At 36.7% G+C, this 19,092-nt stretch overlaps 1 protein-coding gene across 7 annotated transcripts in view; it reads right to left on the reverse strand.

The window, feature by feature from the left end:
* The window catches only part of LOC131425442 (uncharacterized), a 273,110-nt gene that overhangs the window by 145,220 nt on the left and 108,798 nt on the right, over positions 1-19,092 (reverse strand). For 2 of the 7 annotated variants that reach the window (XM_058587375.1, XM_058587376.1), the window contains exon 1: positions 909-1,279. The exons of 2 other annotated variants lie outside the window; for them this stretch is intronic. The gene's annotated coding sequence lies outside the window, so the exon portion shown is untranslated. Of the gene's footprint in view, positions 1-618; positions 843-908; positions 1,280-19,092 lie in introns of those variants that run through there. 3 more of the 7 variants (XM_058587379.1, XM_058587380.1, XM_058587383.1) reach the window with 3 other exon arrangements.

Consider the following 19,092-nt stretch of genomic DNA (forward strand, 5'->3'; position numbering starts at 1 on the left):
GGAATGAATTAATTAATTTCCTGTAGCTTTGCAATACATTTTCCTTCCAAAGTTATATAGAAAACTAAAGCTAAGAATTGAGGCGTAGGCGTAGATTTTATCATAAATCAAAATCTCATTTTAGTCAATGGCATGTATTACCACGCGCCTATCTGTACGATATATAGACATTTAAATATTTATGGCTTTGTTTCAACAAGCTGTCAAAATTGTGCTCTAGATAAGATATGGCTAGCCAGTGACGGTGCACGCTGGCTTACATTGTGACGCAACCTAGCTTTGGTTAACTTTGCACTTCCGTCAGCTGTTGGCTACTAGTCTCGATCAAGAAATCACCCACTATCAAAGTTGGACTCTGATATGCAGAAAAAAATAGCCTCGAGGTAAACTGATTCATGACGGGAATGATTGGCAATTTTTACCAGTACGAATTCACCACACGTTTCCCCGTGACTTTTGGCGTATTTGTTTTGACACGTTGTTCATGTTCACCACAGAAGCTTTGCTGATTTAATGAGCCTTTTCGGTACTCATGCAGTATATGTAAGTAGGTCAGTCGAACGCCTCGAGAACGTTCTTCTAATACAAGCTTTTATGCGGTTTCTTCATGTTAAGTACCTCCGCCGCGAACAGTAGAAAACTACTTTCCCTTTTTGACGTACGAAAGATTTGTTTCTCCATTCATATTGAAACTGTGATTTTTTTGCAACTGTGAAGTTTACTGGTAAACATTGTTTTCGCAGTCCATAAGGAGTAAAAAATCGATATTGTTGTCGCGACAGCTGACTGTCATCATAGCACAGCAGTAGCACAATAAGCGAAATAATACTAGAATTGGGAAAGTTCTCGGAGCAAAGGAACAACCATCAAAAGGTCACCCTATAAGCAAGCTTGTGACATAATATTACATTTTCACTTGAAATTATTCATTTTCTGCACCGATTATCAACCTCAAACTACACCAATGGCGGACGCCATATTTGGCACTGGTGTCTGCAAGTTGGTACGACGTTGTAAGAATCACGATAACTTTTTCGATTATCCGGTTTGATGCACAACCAATCGTTGAGATCGAGAGTTTAATTGAATTTACATGAATTTCTACCACTGAAATAGCTTTCACCACGCAACCGAAACTATTGACATTTTCACTCGCAGTAGGCGAACTACGAATCCGATCTGACCGGTCCAGACGGTGATCCTTGATACTGTCCGTACATTTTCCGTATTCCAGTAGTGCGCCTGCTCCGAACGTTTTTGTTTTTATTTTGTGCTTGTGTCAAAACACCGAAAACAGAGCCCGAGGACACTTCGAGGGTTTCCAATCTCATTTCACCCAGTCGTCACCCTTCGTTGTTCCGATATAACATAACAACAAAAACAACCAGTATCTCCAGTGTCGCTCCGTTCCACGTGCTCCGCCGTTGTCATTATGTTGCACGAAGGGAGCGAAGGATTCGCATAAACAGGGGAAAGGATATTTCTGTATTGCGCAGGCGATCTACCCATCTATCCATCTAGTTGTCCTATTCTAGAATAACGAGTTTGACAGTCTAAGGGCGTTATACACATACGTTTTGTTGTGGTGATTACGCGGTGCATAATAATCAGCGTAAATTTAAAAAAGTGAAAAATCTTCAAAATTTGCATGAAAACCTCATAATAACGAAAATCCACAATTTTGAATTCGGTGCGGCAATAGCTTGATAGGAAGACTATCCTCTTTCACGCCACATCTGGGTTCGATTCTCAATCCCTCTTATTGAGTTGGGAAGTTTTCCTAACACGGAAGGCGAATGATTTTAAAGCTAAGATCTGAGCTAGCTAACTATACTGAGATTTTTTTTCTCGTTTTCTTATGCGGTTTTTTACTCAAATTTTCGAAGTTAAGTACTTTTTTACTCGAATTCCCAAATTTTTTGATTTTTCTTAAAAATGCATGAAACTTCGAGATCTGGTGTTATCCCAAAAATTTAATTATGTCCACTCTCTGACACTTGGGAAATTTTCGATTTTTTTAAAAAAATGTTTTGTTCAGATTACATAGGATCTCGACGTTTCGTGCATTTCTAATGGTGTTTTTCATTGAAAAACACTGGTGGCATGGATTGCTCTGGTTTTGCACTTTCGAGCAGAAATGGCAATAAAACACCGTCAGAATATTAAATTTCTGCTCGAATATGCAAAAGCAGAGCAATCCACGTAACCCAATTTTTCAATGAAAAACCTTGTAAAATATTTGAAATCAAAAGAAAATTTTCTTTAGTTTAGCGGTTTTTCTAAGCGGATTTCCGAAGTTACGCAGTTTTTCAACGCGAATTTCCAAAGTTACACTATTTTTTACACGTTTTTTTTGTGCAGATTTTTTTTACGCGGTACGTATACTCCGCTTAAAAAGAGCGTATCTCAGCGTAAACTTGTTGTGCTTACAAAACTTGGATACAACAAGATGACGCTTAAATTCCTTGAACACAGTTGTCAAACTACTTTTTCAGAGGAATTACTTCGTAAAACCGAACTGAAAATATTGTTTTCGATTGTACAACATTTCGTTGACTAATTGTCGAATAGTTCGCTATTGGTACAATAACCCTAATTATAAAATACTAGATATATAGTTAGCGATATGAAGTTAGTGTTTTGTTTTTATTAAAATGAAACACTTATTTTGAATGGAAAATAAATAAATTCTGCATGGAAAATAAGTAAATTCTACACATTTTTACCCACATTTTTGAGGAATTATGAATCAATAGAAATGTTCGTATTGTGAAGAAATCGGTCACCAAATTCTCGATTTTTTCGTATAAAAATTCGTGCAAAACAATTCCAATAACAATTCGATGCAAAACTTATTTTCTTTTGTATCACAAGCAAAATTTCACATGTGTCTTTCATTCAATTCATGTGGCACCCATTTTACACACTTTTGGATTTTACCCATAGTTTTTGAACGACGAAAAATTGTTTGTTGTGTAACATTTAACGCTTCTACCATTCGCTTGTGACTAGAAATATCACCATCATTGACTTTTTTTTGCAGCTCGGCGTCTTCAAACTTTCCACGTCTTTCACATTTACGAGTACAATGGCTCTACAGCCATGCCCTGCGGAATCGGCTGACTGTTGGCACGACTCCCTTCGATTTGCATGAAACTTTGCATGTGTGTTCGTTATAGCAAATGAAGTATTTTTCACTGATTTTTTACTCAAAACTAATTTATGAAAATGGCGAATGTTTTTTTAACCACATTATTATCAAACAATTATAACTGGAAATCTATAGCTTCTACACAAAATTTGTTTAAGAAGAAGTTGTAGGTAATCAATTACACTTTCTTTAAAAAAATATACACTGAAAAAAAATCTTCCGATTTCTCTTGAAATCAAAAATAAAATTTATTTTCAAAATTTTTAATTATTTTACCGTACGTACAATTATTTTTTGAATTTTACATCACAAATTACTTCAAGTTACAAGAAAGCTAATGAATGTTTTAGAAAGTTGGAGAGATGATAAATAAAAACGGTTCCCGAGAAAAAACTTTTTAACAATTTTCAATAAACAATGTTTTTATAGACATAAATGTATCTGAGTAATGAAATATTATTCTCGAAAATACGTTCAATGAAAAAACTCATAGAAATCTACGTTCTAAATGAAGTCTGTTTCGAGATATATGAGGAACTAGATCTAGAAAATTGATATTTCATGAGAATATGCCCTTTTTTAAATTAGTCTGGGTTCTCTATCGTTATATTTATAATTTTTGTAATCCTCATAAAATTTTGAATAGATTATTCTTTGACATCAAGACGATGCGAGCAGCAGTTTACGAGATATTTTGAAAAAAAAAGTAAGATAATTTTTATTCCTACAAAAACATTTATTCCTAAAAAACATCGTTTTTCGAAAATTGTTGAAAAGTTAAAAAGTCAGGAAATTTTTTATTTTCATCTCTCCAACTTTCTAAAACATTCATTAGTTTCCTTGTAACTGGACGTTTCTTGTGATATAAAACTTAAAAAATCGTAAAAAAACTGAGAATATTGAAAAAAAATTCTATTGTTGATATCACGAAAATTTGGAAGATTTTGAAAAAAAATCTCAAGACCTGTGAAAAATCACACATGTAAAGTCACATGTATATCCAACGGGGTCGGGCCAGAATTTTGCTAATTCTGGACGATTTGGCGTGGAATTGCTCTTAACAATTTTCATATTCTTTCTCATCTCACGATCTCTAGTTAGTTTGATATTGGTAAAAAATAAACCGAAAAATAAATCAATATTGGTAAAACTCAACATGCAAAGCTGCTTTTTGAGACAAAGTTCACATCAGGGCTAGAAATAAGCATTTTTATTTACTCAAAATAGACGACAATGGCGAAAAAACAAATGTTACTCTAAACTCTGCTTGCAAATTTTGAGACCTAGATTTATGTCCAAGTTCTTTCTTCCGTTTACCTTTTTAGTCATTTTCGGTATTCAGTGTAAATCGTGTACTGTGCCGTATCGAAATTTAACCGAAGCTTCGAGAATCGATAATGACAGAAAACGATACACAATTACTTTTACTTGTTAATGCTTGTTTCGGTTGGAAAGAGATTCTTGAGTATAATAAGTTTGATATATCATATTTTAGATTCTATTTATAGCCAGATTTTCAATATATTGAAGAAAGAATTGGAATTGGAATTGGAATACGACTGAACTTCTATGTAAATGATAATTGAGTTTCGTTTAGCCGTAGGGAAACGAGTGACACTGGCATTTATACTCATTTTTGTTTAAGTAAGAGACGAAGATGCAAAACCAAGATGAGGCTGTTGGACTGTATTCTTCCATTGAAAATATGTGTCAGTTTTCAGCTCTGATGCACATATCCAGGAAGTTTTATTGATATCTGAGAGAGTGTTGCAAACTTCGAATACGATTAGGTGCGAAATGCGTCCCACACACATTTCCTCAAAATAAATATTAAATAAAATTCCAAGTGCTGTAAAACTCAATTCACTTCAATTGATATCGAATGTGTGCACATACTGACGAGCACTCTACTGCAGTAAACTTCACATTCTAACACACGACCTTCGCAGTCGCACCGAATGGGCATCATCCCGTCATTCATTCGTTTCTTTTTCTACCGAACCACCGTCAGTTTATCTCTTGAAGTAACAAAATATCTCTTACAATTCAATGAGAGAGCGGCCTTCAAGTGAGGTTCATGTAAACATTCGAATTGGTTCAAGATAATGGATGAAAGGTAAACCAGTCATGATAACTGAAATATCAATTACAAAATAAATATAAATTAAGTTTTCATTTTTAATATTTCGAAACACATCTCAATACATTTCAAAGTTAATGTTTATGTCTTTTCATTCGCACTTGCTCACTACCAACAGTGAAGATAAGAAAGACAATGACACAGTAAGTATCCACGAAAGGAAAATTGTTGTTTGCAAAAGGCTTGAAGGTTTGAGTCATTTCCGTTTCCATATATAGTGGACCGATATACGCATCCAGAGGCATTTCCTGAATAGGCTGGGCTTTCAGCTTGTAATCCGTTTGCAGAAAGAGCACCAGCGAAATATTACAGATAAAAAAAATTTTTCTATATGTGTTTAGTCAAGATTTGAAGAAAATAAACGTAAACAAGCGATATAGCGATATTTTGATCATCTCGAAGAAGACTGGGCCGATTTACAATAGGTTAGATTTGAATAATAACTCGTGGTGCTACTGAATATTTATTTCCGGTTCCGGTATTACAGGTTGATAAGTACATAATATGAACAAAATTTGCAATCAATTTTCTCTGAAACGATTTAGCCGATATTTACAAACTTAAATTCAAATGAAACATTTTATTGCCTAATAGACTGCCATTGAATTTTGTTTAAATCCGGCGTCCAGTTCTGAAGTTAGAGAGAGGTGAGTGTTAATATAAGTGTCGATGTAATAGGAAGTTGATTCTCTTCAGTTATACTGGATCCCGATTTCCAACTGCGAAAACCATCGAAAGCCTTGGTCAAAACATTCATTATAAGCAAATTTCTGTTCGGGGGAATTTAAGTGGTCAAGCTTCCCCATAAACTAACCGTTTGGATCCGGAATCATAACATTTGAAAATCTTTGGTTTGTGATCAAACCGTCAGCTTTTACATCCGTTTCAGATTTACTTTGATACATTTACTGTTCATTTACCCGTCGTGTAAATGCTTCGACCAAATTTGTGTCATAATCCAACATTAAAAATCAATTTCATTTTCGTTCGCGTCACGTGATGCCTCAAATTTAATTATTCCTCTTCCAAACAAATTGCTTACAAAAGCCATCCGTTCCATCGGATTAGGATCTTTCCCATCCATTCGTAAACCAATTTGATGTTATGCGTGGATATTCTCCGTCATTCATCACACCGTGCAAACAATGAAAGCCATCAATGGTTAAAATTTATTTTTAGGGGATCCACTTCGGGGCTGAAGTGAACTAGTGGCACTTGAGTGGGCAATTTTTTCGCACAATCATTCCTTTCGTTTGAAGACAGCACCACCATCAACAACGAATTTTACATAATTTTTTGGTTCCGAGATGCTTATTTTTCGGGGCATACGGTAAGGAAGGCGATGGTAAACCTTAAAAGTTTTTGAACAGATTTTCTTAGTTTTTGAAAATGAGTAATCCGGGGTATAAATATCGTTAAAGTCGTTGCCTTTCAGACAAGTTCCTGTAGAGGAAAAGGGGGCTACCACGTTTGGCATGAAGCCGTTTGGCATAACGACATTTGGCATAATGGTTATTTAGCATAATGGTCATTTGGCTACGCCTCATCGTTGACCTGCTGTCCGACCTCGCTGCCTCGAACAATTGTATTTGCTATCCTTTTTTTTTTTTTTTCATAAATACGTTTATTTCTTAAGGCAGTTTACATAAGTTTTTCTTCGCCGTAGCATCACTTTTACATAATATTCTTATCCTAATTTAATTCTAATATAGTCACAACGTTTTGCATTTATTAAAACATATTCTCTTATTACTTAAATATCATCTTAGGTAACTCGTCATTAATTATGAAATCTACTCGGAAATATTATTTGAACCAAACGATTAACTTCTATAAATTATAAAATAAGCTGTTATTTTCAGACATTTTGTTAATAATTTCATAAATTGTTTCGAGTTTGTTTGTATCATTACATTATTTTTATTCTAATTTAGCTATTGGTTGAACTCATGGACGCAGCTGGGATCAGAACTAAGTCTTGAAAGGGGCCTTTATTAAATTGAAACTCCAGTTTTCTTTATGAAATGATAAATAAGTTTCATGTATGAAAGGTCACGACAAGCAAGAATGTCTCGAACTGGGATATTGGATAGTCTACCTTGGGTACGCAAAGAATTTATTAGTTGAGATCTGACATCACGATACTCCACGCATGTCCAAACGACATGATCAATATCTCGATAACCTTCGCCACAAGCACAATGATTAGTCTCGGAGAGCCCAATTCGAAGGAGATGTGCATCTAACGTGTAGTGATTGGACATGAGTCTAGACATCACACGAATGAAATCTCTACTCACATCCAGTCCCCTGAACCATGCCTTTGTCGATATTTTCGGAATAATTGAGTGCATCCACCGACCCAGATCATCTTTATCCCAAGAAGCTTGCCAGCTGGCAAGTGTTCTTTGGCGAAACGAGCTATAGAATTCGTTGAAAGCAATTTCACCCTCAATAGCACCACGTTTGGCTAAAATATCGGCTCTTTCATTGCCAGGAATGGAGCAATGAGCCGGGACCCAGACTATAGTGATTAGATAATTATTGTTCAATATGTCGTTCAGGCACTGTTTTATTTTGCCCAGGAAAAACGGTTCAGTCTTGCCAGTCATGTTTGAGCGAATGGCTTCAATTGCACTCAGACTATCTGTGAAGAGGAAATAATGGTTTGGAGATAATGTGACGATTACACTCAAACTATAATGAACTGCTGCTAACTCTGCTATATAAACAGATGCAGGTTCTTGAAGCCTAAATGAGGCCGAAACATTATTGTTGAACATACCAAACCCTGTCGCTTCTTCAATTCGCGATCCGTCCGTGTAAAACATTTTCTCAGAGTCAATATGCCTGAACTTACTTGAAAATATTTTTGGGATTTCCGTCGAACGTAGATGATCCGGGATTCCACGCACTTCGCGCTGCATGGATGTATCGAAAAATAAAGTTGAGTCAGGGACATTTAGGAGGCTGACACGGATAGGAATATATCTTGAAGGGTTGATTTCCTGTGACATATGGTTAAAATATACTGTCATGAATTTTGTTTGAGATCGAAGCTCGACTAGTCGTTCGAAATTATTAATTACCATGGGATTCAGCACCTCACATCTTATTAGCAGGCGTGATGAAAGCTCCCAAAATCGATCTTTTAATGGAAGAACTCCCGCCAAAACTTCAAGACTCATTGTATGTGTCGAATGCATGCACCCTAAAGCAATTCGCAAACAACGATACTGAATTCGCTCCAGTTTGATAATATGAGAGTTTGCAGCGGAACGAAAGCAAACGCATCCATATTCCATCACTGAAAGTATCGTTGTCTGATACAATTTTATTAGATCTTCCGGATGAGCACCCCACCAAGATCCTGTTATTGTTCGAAGAAAATTTACTCTTTGTTGGCATTTTGTTATCAGAAACCTAATGTGTCCTCCCCACGTGCATTTGGAATCGAACCACACCCCGAGGTATTTAAAAGTTAAAACCTGTTGGATCATTCTTCCCATCATATGGAGCTGAAGCTGCGCGGGATCATGCTTTCTTGAAAAGACGACTAACTCTGTTTTCTCCGCAGAGAATTCGATACCAAGATGAACAGCCCAATCGGACAAGTTATCTAAGGTATCTTGCAATGGTTTATGCAGATCAATAGCTTTGGGTCCAGTAACTGAAACCACGCCATCATCTGCCAATTGTCTTAGTGTACATGGGGTTACTAGACAGCTGTCAATGTCATTTACGTAAAAATTATAGAGGAGCGGACTGAGGCATGAGCCTTGCGGGAGACCCATGTAACTATTTCTGAGTGTTGCCAAATCGCCATGTGAAAAATGCATGTGTTTCTCTGACAAAAGGTTGTGCAAATAATTATTTATAACCGCTGGGAGTCCATTTTGGTGAAGCTTGTCTGAAAGAACATCAATGGAAACTGAATCAAATGCTCCTTTAATGTCTAAAAATACAGATGCCATTTGTTGCTTTTGAGCGAAGGCAATTTGGATGTCAGACGAAAGTAATGCAAGGCAATCATTCGTCCCTTTATTTCTACGGAAGCCAAACTGAGTATCTGACAACAAACCGTTCGTCTCGACCCAAGTGTCGAGACGTCGTAGAATAATTTTTTCGAACAATTTTCTGATGCAGGACAACATCGCAATGGGTCTATATGAGTTGTGATTGGAAGCTGGTTTCCCCGGTTTTTGAATGGCGATAACTTTCACTTGTCTCCAGTCAGGTGGAACAATATTTTGCTCAAGAAACTTGTTGAACAATTCCAACAAACGTCTTTTTGCGAGGTTGGGCAGATTCTTCACCAAGTTGAATTTAATTCTGTCCAACCCTGGAGCGTTATTGTTACAAGACAAGAGTGCTATAGAAAATTCCATCATTGAAAATGGGTTATTAATAAAACCATTATTTGGAGGAGATTCCCGTATAATGCTCTGCGTAGGAACAGAATCTGGGCAAACTTTCCTAGCAAAGTCAAATATCCATCGGTTCGAGTATTCATCACTCTCATTGCCCACGTTACGATTCCTCATTCGTCTGGCCGTGTTCCAAAGAGTGCTCATTGAGGTATCTCTTGACAAACCTTTGACAAAATGTCTCCAATAGCTACATTTTTTGGCTCGAAGTATGCTCTTGTACTTGGTTTCTAAAACCATAAGTTTTTCAAAATTCTGAGGAGTTCCTCCTCCCCGTTTTAGAAACGTCTTGCAAGCATTTTGTTTTGCGAGTTTAGCCTCTGAGCACTCTTTGTCCCACCAGGGGTTGGGAGGCCTTCTGTTAGTCGTTGGCCCAGGAAAGCGTTTAGTTTGGGATTGTTCTGCTGCCTCCAGAATCGAACAAATGAGGAAGTCATATTCTTCAAGTGGAGGGAGCTCTTCCATTGAATTCAAAATACTAGAGATACTACTTTGGTATTTAATCCAGTCGATATTTTTTGTCAAATCATATGGAATACTAGCGGAAGTAGCAATGCAATTGCTACTGCTAATTGAGATAATGATTGGTAAATGATCGCTACCGTGTAAATCAGGCAGTATTTTCCAGGTGCAATCTAGTCGAATTGATGTTGAGCAAAGAGATAGATCTAATGCACTTGGGCGTGCCGGAGGTCTTGGGATTTGCTATCCTTATATGATTCCATTGTCACATCCGAGTTTAACAAACTTGAATTCCAACAGCAACAAAAATTGTGGTCCTAAAGCATCTGGTTTCGGACTGATAGGTATAAAATTAGTTGAACTATGTGAACTTAATTTTCTCAGAAATGGGTTGCCAGATTTTCAAAAACTTGAATTTTAATTAAAGGTCTAACAATCACATAGTCTGGTATTTAATTTTATTCGCATCCGACTTTCGGTAACATGTTAGTTTTGTCAATTTTCCAAAGCCACTTGAATTTGAAGGTTCTTTCCGTATTTTTTATCTCACTTAAATTTTTCATAAGCATACTTCATGACCAAAAGAGGTAATTTGCATCATCAATTTACAATTTTGACTAAAACCTTACTTTTATTTTAAGGAAGCAAAGTCTTGGCATTACATTCCATTTGTGGAATTTTGCCTTTCTGTTTCAACAGACTTCGCAGCCGATTCTTAGTGTACAGAATCATTGCATGGCTAGTACTATGGATCCTACTGACACTAAGAATCCTTCCAGGTCGGGGCTCGAACATATGACAACTGGCTTGTAAAACCAGCGTCCTATGCATTGAACCGCCAACCTGGAACTTTTGAGGAAGGGCTAAGTAAAAATTCGATGATAAAAAGTAAAAAAAAAATGTATTCGATGGGATATTGATTTGACGTAATACATTCACTTGGCGTATTTTTTGCTAATTTTTTGTTATGAAATCCATAGTATCATATTCTCAGACACTTAATTTTATTATTCTCTGCAAAACTGAAGAAAAAGCTTCCATTCTGCCAGATTGATGATCAAAACTCTTGAACCCAATAAATCACATAGTCATCTCACAAATGAGGTTATTTTTTGCCTTTCTCATATAGAAAGGTTATGCAATCACAGTGAAAACCGACTTTTGAACCGAGGACCGGAGTGTGTGTGTGTGTATGTATGTGTGTGTGACAAATAATGCCACTCAATTTACTCAGAGATGGCTGAATCGATTTTCACAAACTTAGATTCAAATGAAAGGTCTAGAAGTCCCATACAAAGTTCCTGTGTTTCATATGGATCCGACTTCCGGTTCCGGAATTATAGGGTGATATGCACAAAAAAAGAAAAAAAAAGACACACGCGTTTCTCAAAGATGGCTTAACCGATTTTCACAAACCTAGATTCAAATAACGGAACTCCCGTCGATTTCTCAGAAACGGTTAAGCCGTTTTTCACGATGCCTTATTCAAATTAAGGTTCTCATTGTCTTTAAACATCCTGTGCAATTTCATCCTGATCCGACTTCCGGTTCCGAAGTTATAGGGCGAGGAGTGTCATAACATTCAAATTCAAAATGATGATGCAGGGGAACAGGTATAGCGTTATGGGTAAGTCGATGCCTTTCACGCTGCCCACCTGGGTTCGATTCCCAACCTTGCGCACATAGGGTCAGAAAACTTTTCTGGTCCGAAGAGGTGAATGACAACAATTTTAAAATCTCTATAATCGAAAAAAATGATGATGCAAAACTGGTACGCGACGGCACGTGCGGCTTTGCTCCATTCACAGCGTGCTTTGTTCAATTTCGTACAGCGTGCAGGGTTGCCACATTAAAATTTATATTTTTCAGGAGAAAAATATGTAAATTTCTAATCCTTTTATTCAATTTGTACATACTTGTTAGTATTATTACAAGATCATGATAACGATGCTTTTCAATCAAAGTGCACTTTTTGGCTTTCTCATAAAGAAAGTTTATACAATATGTTCTATATAATTCGACACAGTTCATCGAGCTAAGCAATGTATGTGTCTGTGTGTGAGTATGTGTCAAATAATGTCACTCATAAAAAAATCTCGTAGTCCTGTAGGTTGCTATTGAATTTCACACCGTCATTTAGAGCGACGAAGGGTAAAATTCTTCTAGATTTGGCTTAAAACTGATTCAATTCGTAGGCTATATTAGTTACGCACTAAACGAACCAACTTTGGCTATACAGGTTCAAAGTTCCTGGTTCCAAAAGTACCAGAAGTAGTGGTCGAAAAGTTGAATACGAGGCTCACTCTATTTTCTTAGATCGATTAGAGATTTGATCGATTTCCACAAACAGACTCAAATAAAAGTACCTACAGTCTCATAGGCTGTTTAATTTCATCCGGATCCGTTTTCCGGTTCCAGAACCATAGGGTAAAGAGTGTTTAATCATTTAGTGCGACGATGCAAAATAAATAAAAATTCTTATCAACTTCATATAACTGTTTAGAATTTGAAAAGTTTATGTTAGTTTATACCCAAAGAAAGTTTCTTATTTTATTCAAGATTGAAAAAAAATTCTTCACAAAATCTTCTGGTGATATTTTTGAAAATATAGGTAATATAAGAAAGGCATCATTACACCACTAGGTGGATTAAAACAGGTTTTTCATTTGAAGTAATCAAGTAATTTTGATGAAATTTGAATGGAGGTCTCAGAAATTACTCATTTTACCTCAATAAAACAAATTTAAAAAATTCAATACTTTGCGATTCATTTTTATCCCTTTTAGGTTATACTAACGTGTCTATTTCGCTTTTCATCGAAGTAATTATGATGAAGGGTTGCAAAACTCATCGCCATTATAAATAGCTTGCCACCGGATATTTAACGAACAATAGTACAATAACGCAGAGAACATTTATATAATCGAAAGATAAAGTAAACAAAGAGAATCTGTCAATTGTTTTAGGACCTTGTGAAATGTTTACATCGAACTTCCTGATCACTCTTCGCACGACGTTCTCACTTATTCCTTTCCTTTTGCTATATTTCTCTGAGATAGTCCGGAGTTTGTGCACCATTTGTGCATAATATTTCGATGTTGTTCCTTCTGTCACGCGTTTTGAAACAAACTGATAGAAACAAATAAACGGCTGCAGTGGTGAGAGAAAAGTGTAAACAACAAAAAGCAAAATAACAGCGGGTTTCGATGCCTCCATAGTTTCTGGGTTTGTTTTTACCCAACTCCCTACTACGGATGCTCTATTTGACGTATGACTACGTCTTGTTTTACTATCAGGGATGACATGTAGAAAATCCTGTTGAGTTTTCTTCGTGCTTTTTGCCTTTCTCTATAGAAAGGTATTAGAATTGCTGGAAAACCCGACTATCGAATGGAACCTCGGAGGCCCATAGTGTTATATACCATTCGAATCAGTCCGAAGAGATCGGAAAAGGTCTGTGTGTATGTGTGTGTATGTACTTTTAGAAGATATTTTTACCGCTCAATTTTCTCAGAGATGGCTGAACCGATTTTAACAAACTTAGGCTCGTTTAAATCTTCTGTCGGGCCATTGATCAAGATCAAAAATCAAATGGCTGTGACTTTTGGTTTCGGAGGTATGATTGTATAATTGACGTAACCGACAAAACACGTTGTATTTTTACGCGCTCAATTTTCTCAGAGATGGCTGAACCGATTTGAACAAACCTATGCTCGTTTGAAAGCTTCTGTCGGGCCGTTGATCAAATTCAAAGATCAAATGGCTGTGACTTTTGGTTCCGGAGATATAATGGTATAAGTGGCGTAACCGACAAAACGCGTTATTTTTATCGCTATATTATATTTAAGGGTTCCAATATTTTAGGATCACCTCTAATTTCGTGAAGCGCTAGTGCTCAAAAATTTAAACACCTCGAAAAAAGTCCCCATGCAAAATTTGAGCTAAATCGGATATGGGTGCGGCCCGGCGGTAAAGGTTTGAAAATTTTTGATCTTGAAAAATCACCATTGCGGGGTGTACATGAGATTTCCGAAACCGAAAAAAAATTTGTTTGATGCCAAACAGTGGCGTATCTAGGGGAGGGCGAAGGGGGCATTCGTCCCGGGCGCAACGTTTTTAGGGGAACGGCAAACTTATCCTTGGGAACTTTTTTTTTACTCGCCCAAGTCATCTTTCTTTCCAGAGATGAAGTTCAGTTTTGTTTTTTTTTTTGCTCACTAAACCAACGATGGTGGCGGCAAATCTCTTATTTTGCCCTTTTGCCCCGGGCGCCAAATTTCCTCGGTACGCCACTGATGTCAAAGGTCTCAGAATTGCATGAAACGTCGAGATTTAGTGTCATTTCAAAAAAATATTTTTTGATGATAAATCAACTTTCTGGGACTAGAAATTTTGAGAAAGTCGATTTTTTCAAAACAAAAAAATTTTTCGAGATGACACTAAATCTCGACTTTTCGTGTAATTCTTTCTAAAACTTTTGACACAAGCAATGTTTTTCGATTTTGGAAATTTCATATTTAATTTCAATATTTAGTAAAAATTAAAAAAAATCATCAGACTGTTTTGAAGAAAGAGAAATAGTGCCTAAAAACCCTACTTAATCCACCACTAGGTGGATTAAGAAGGGTTTTTTTTCGTAGGATACATACGGTATAATACCCGAGCAGAAACAAGTAACATATGTGAATTTTTAGAAAATTGAAACAATGATTTTGAATAAAAAACTTAAAGTCAATGCAAACATTAATCAATTTGAATTTGAAAAATATATTGTATTTTTTTTATTGTATAAAAATCTGATTTTAGTTATTTAAAATTGTTGGTTTTGACAGCGATCTTACATTCGTCGAATTAAATTTCAGTGTTGACAAAATCTTTGTCTTTGGATCAGATAAACGTAATGTAAAATACTTATTCACTTCGAGAAGCCGGGAAGAAGCAGGGATCAGCTTTGTGTGCCGTTTATTTTACAAACAGTTAATGATATTGGAGTGAAATACACCGGAAAGTGAACAACAATGGAGAATATTCTATTGAACGGCTTTTCTTAGGACCATAAATGTTTCCCAAAGAGCTATGAGAAAAACTGTTCTCTTAAAATATGCTATTCAAAAGCCAAATAAAGGGTGATTTTTTAAGAGCTTGAGAACTTTTTTAAACAATAAAACGCATAAAATTTGCAAAATCTCATCGGTTCTTTATTTTAAACGTTAGATTGGTACATGACATTTACTTTTTGAAGATAATTTCATTTAAATGTTGACCGCGGCTGCGTCTTAGGTGGTCCATTCGGAAAATCCGCTTTTTTATCGACAAATTTTGTTCAGCGATGAGGCTCATTTCTGGTGAATGGCTACGTAAATAAGCAAAATTGCCGCATTTGGAGTGAAGAGCAACCAGAAGCCGTTCAAGAACTGCCCATGCATCCCGAAAAATGCACTGTTTGGTGTGGTTTGTACGCTGGTGGAATCATTGGACCGTATTTTTTCAAAGATGCTGTTGGACGCAACGTTACAGTGAATGGCGATCGCTATCGTTCGATGCTAACAAACTTTTTGTTGCCAAAAATGGAAAAACTGAACTTGGTTGACATGTGGTTTCAACAAGATGGCGCTACATGCCACACAGCTCGCGATTCTATGGCCATTTTGAGGGAAAACTTCGGAGAACAATTCATCTCAAGAAATGGACCTGTAAGTTGGCCACCAAGATCATGCGATTTGACGCCTTTAGACTATTTTTTGTGGGGCTACGTCAAGTCTAAAGTCTACAGAAATAAGCCAGTAACTATTCCAGCTTTGGAAGACAACATTTCCGAAGAAATTCGGGCTATTCCGGCCGAAATGCTCGAAAAAGTTGCCCAAAATTGGACTTTCCGAATGGACCACCTAAGACGCAGCCGCGGTCAACATTTAAATGAAATTATCTTCAAAAAGTAAATGTCATGTACCAATCTAACGTTTAAAATAAAGAACCGATGAGATTTTGCAAATTTTATGCGTTTTATTGTTTAAAAAAGTTCTCAAGCTCTTAAAAAATCACCCTTTATAAATGCGTCCAGTGCAATTGTGAAATAAAATGATCAGGTTAGTGCACCGTTTGTGGTGCAAATTTCGCACCGAACGAGTGCAAATAAAGCTAACATTAAGCTTCAATGCGTTCAATTAAAATGAACCGAACAATGTCAGAGAAAATTTCACAATTTGGCACATCCAAGGGTTAGAAATCAATCCCACATTGCATTATGATAGATTCTTTCTCTATTCCCAAATAATATATTTAGCAAAAAGAATTCCTATACTTTATGTTTCGTCTTCGACTCGTCAGTACATAACAGTTTATGTTGAACTGTTATGTAACCTAGCAACTCAAAGAATTTGTTCGATGCCTTAAGAGGTCCCCATTCCGATTAAAATGAAACGCAATTCGATAGCGGAGTAATTTTCAATGCGTTTTTTAGCATCTAATTTTTTTGGCAATTAAGAGAAATTCACTGAACAGTGTTAAACATTGAAAATATTACGATTTTAAAATTGATACTCCAATAGCCTTTTACAGATCTCTTTTTCAAGACAGACCCGAAAAATATCATAAATAACGTGTTCGGAAAGTTTCAGCTGTATAAACTTAAGTAATTTTGAAACGTTAATATTTCATTGAATTTAATATGAATATAACTCTAGCATTGGTAATTTGATTTTCATTCGAATGAGAAACGAAATCTTCTCTCTTATAGCTTGACTATATTTTTACAAAACAGTTTTGACACTAAGAATCCTTCCAAATAGGAGTATGAACATACGACAACTGATTTGTAACACAAGTGCCTTAGGAAATGCCTTCAAAGAAAATATGCTGTATCTCGCGTAGAAATTGTTTTCGCTAGGAATTTCCTCGATTTGACATTTCCTACAACCGCAACATTCCCCATTAAACCTAACCTAACTGATTACGTCACTGTCAACAGTCGCGAAACGAAGAACAATTAGTTTTCAAACTAAAAGGAGGACACGGTGAACGTTGTCCGATATGGAGACAGCTGTCACATTCGTTATCGTCTAGTGGCTCTAATGGCTTCTGATTACAAAGTGCCACTGGTTTTTGCTACTCGTACATGTTTCGCACAATCACTTTCTTCGTGAAATTGCGTCGATGGAGGGCAATCTGAATTAGCTGATGGCCGGAAAATTAGTGCCGTAACTGTCAGAGCTGCCCCATGCGACGTTCCAGTGCTCTTGTGCGAGAGGCTATACGTATCTGTGCATTATGGCATAATTTGGAAGAAACTTCGATGAGACATTCAATTAGATCTATTGCGGTGCTTTTTTGCGTAATATTTGCATCGGGTTTTGTTCGTTGCACCTGTCGGTTCCTCTAGCCAAGCCATACTTTCGGTGGACAGCTAATATTAGCTAATCAGAGTGGACCCGTCAACGAGAAAAAAAACAATTAGGCCCAACTACGATGAAGCCATAAAAGAAAAGCATCATTCAAAGTGAGATTACATTGCGAACAAATTTGGACAGTACTCATCAATCACCCCAAATGCTTGCTATTAGCTACCGTGCGTAACGAAAACCCTTTCCATCGAAGACGGAGACAGTCAACGCAGTATTCACCACACCACCTGCTGTTCCACCCGCCCATTCCATAAGTAAGTTCGGAGTCGGTTCCATCAGCGAAGGTGGAATGGAGATCACACTCACTGCGGTTATGACGGCCGCTACTACAGATCTCTGTGGTAACTGAACTCTTTTACCAGAAGAGCTCGTTTGGTTCGTTGGTGGCGCTGATGATCATTGCTTATATGTGTAAGCTTAACGTAGCGTAACTCTTAACCTAAACCGCCAATTATCGCATCCATTACTATCAATTATAGTGCGATACTCATCATCGCCCCCAAAAAAAGCTTTCGAGTGTGGAGCGATTCGCGAGGATCCCTCTTGTTCCACTTGGTAATTGTTGTTTGGTTGGTTTGATTCCCGACCGATGTAGAGCACTATTTATTCAAATATGTGTATTAGTAGGACGTTGAACGATCGCAAACTTGTAATTATTTGTATGTTTTATATTTGTAGCTATTTGCTATTATTTGCGACATTTCATTTATCATAACACATGGATCAATAAGTCCCGAGACTAACAATGGAAACAACATTTTTTTTGCAAATTTTTTTTTATTCATCAACATAATCACCTTTTAGGGTGATACAATGGTTCCAACGTTTTTCCAATTTTTCAATACCATGTTTATAAAAAAATTTATCTTTCGCTTCAAAATAAGCTTCAGTTTCAGCGATGACCTCCTCATTTGAGCCAAATATTTTTCCCTGGAGCATTTTTTTAAGATCAGCAAAGAGCCAGTAGTCACTGGGGGCTAAATCTGGCGAGTATGGGGGGTAGGAAAGCAGATCAAAGCCCAATTCGTTCAATTTCTCCATTGTTTTCATCGACTTGTGGCAGGGTGTTTTTGTTCCATCGAAAGCAATCGCGGCAACCACTTGAAAAAAAAACCTTTTTCATGCTCAATTTTTCATGAAGGATAGTAAATACACTTCCATATGATATCTGTGTCATCTCAGCAACCTCACGGAGCTTCACTTTACGATCTTTCATTATAATTTTTGTCACTTCACTCACATTTTCCGGTGTAACGGCTTCCACAGGTCCATACCATTTTCAGTTAGTACCAACCTTCAAAAGATACGTGTATAAATTTGACAGCTGTCTGATTATTAGTTTGTGAGATATTGCATTTTGAGTGAAGCTACTTTTGTTATTGTGAAAAAAATGGAAAAAAAGGAATATCGTGTGTTGATGAAACACTACTTTTTGATGAAAAAAAGTGCCGCCGATACCAAAAAATGGCTTGATGAGTGTTATCCAGACTCTGCACCGGGCGAAGCAACAAT

This window comes from Malaya genurostris, chromosome 1 (assembly GCF_030247185.1).
Source record: "Malaya genurostris strain Urasoe2022 chromosome 1, Malgen_1.1, whole genome shotgun sequence".
Classification (NCBI taxonomy): Eukaryota; Metazoa; Arthropoda; class Insecta; order Diptera; family Culicidae; genus Malaya; species Malaya genurostris.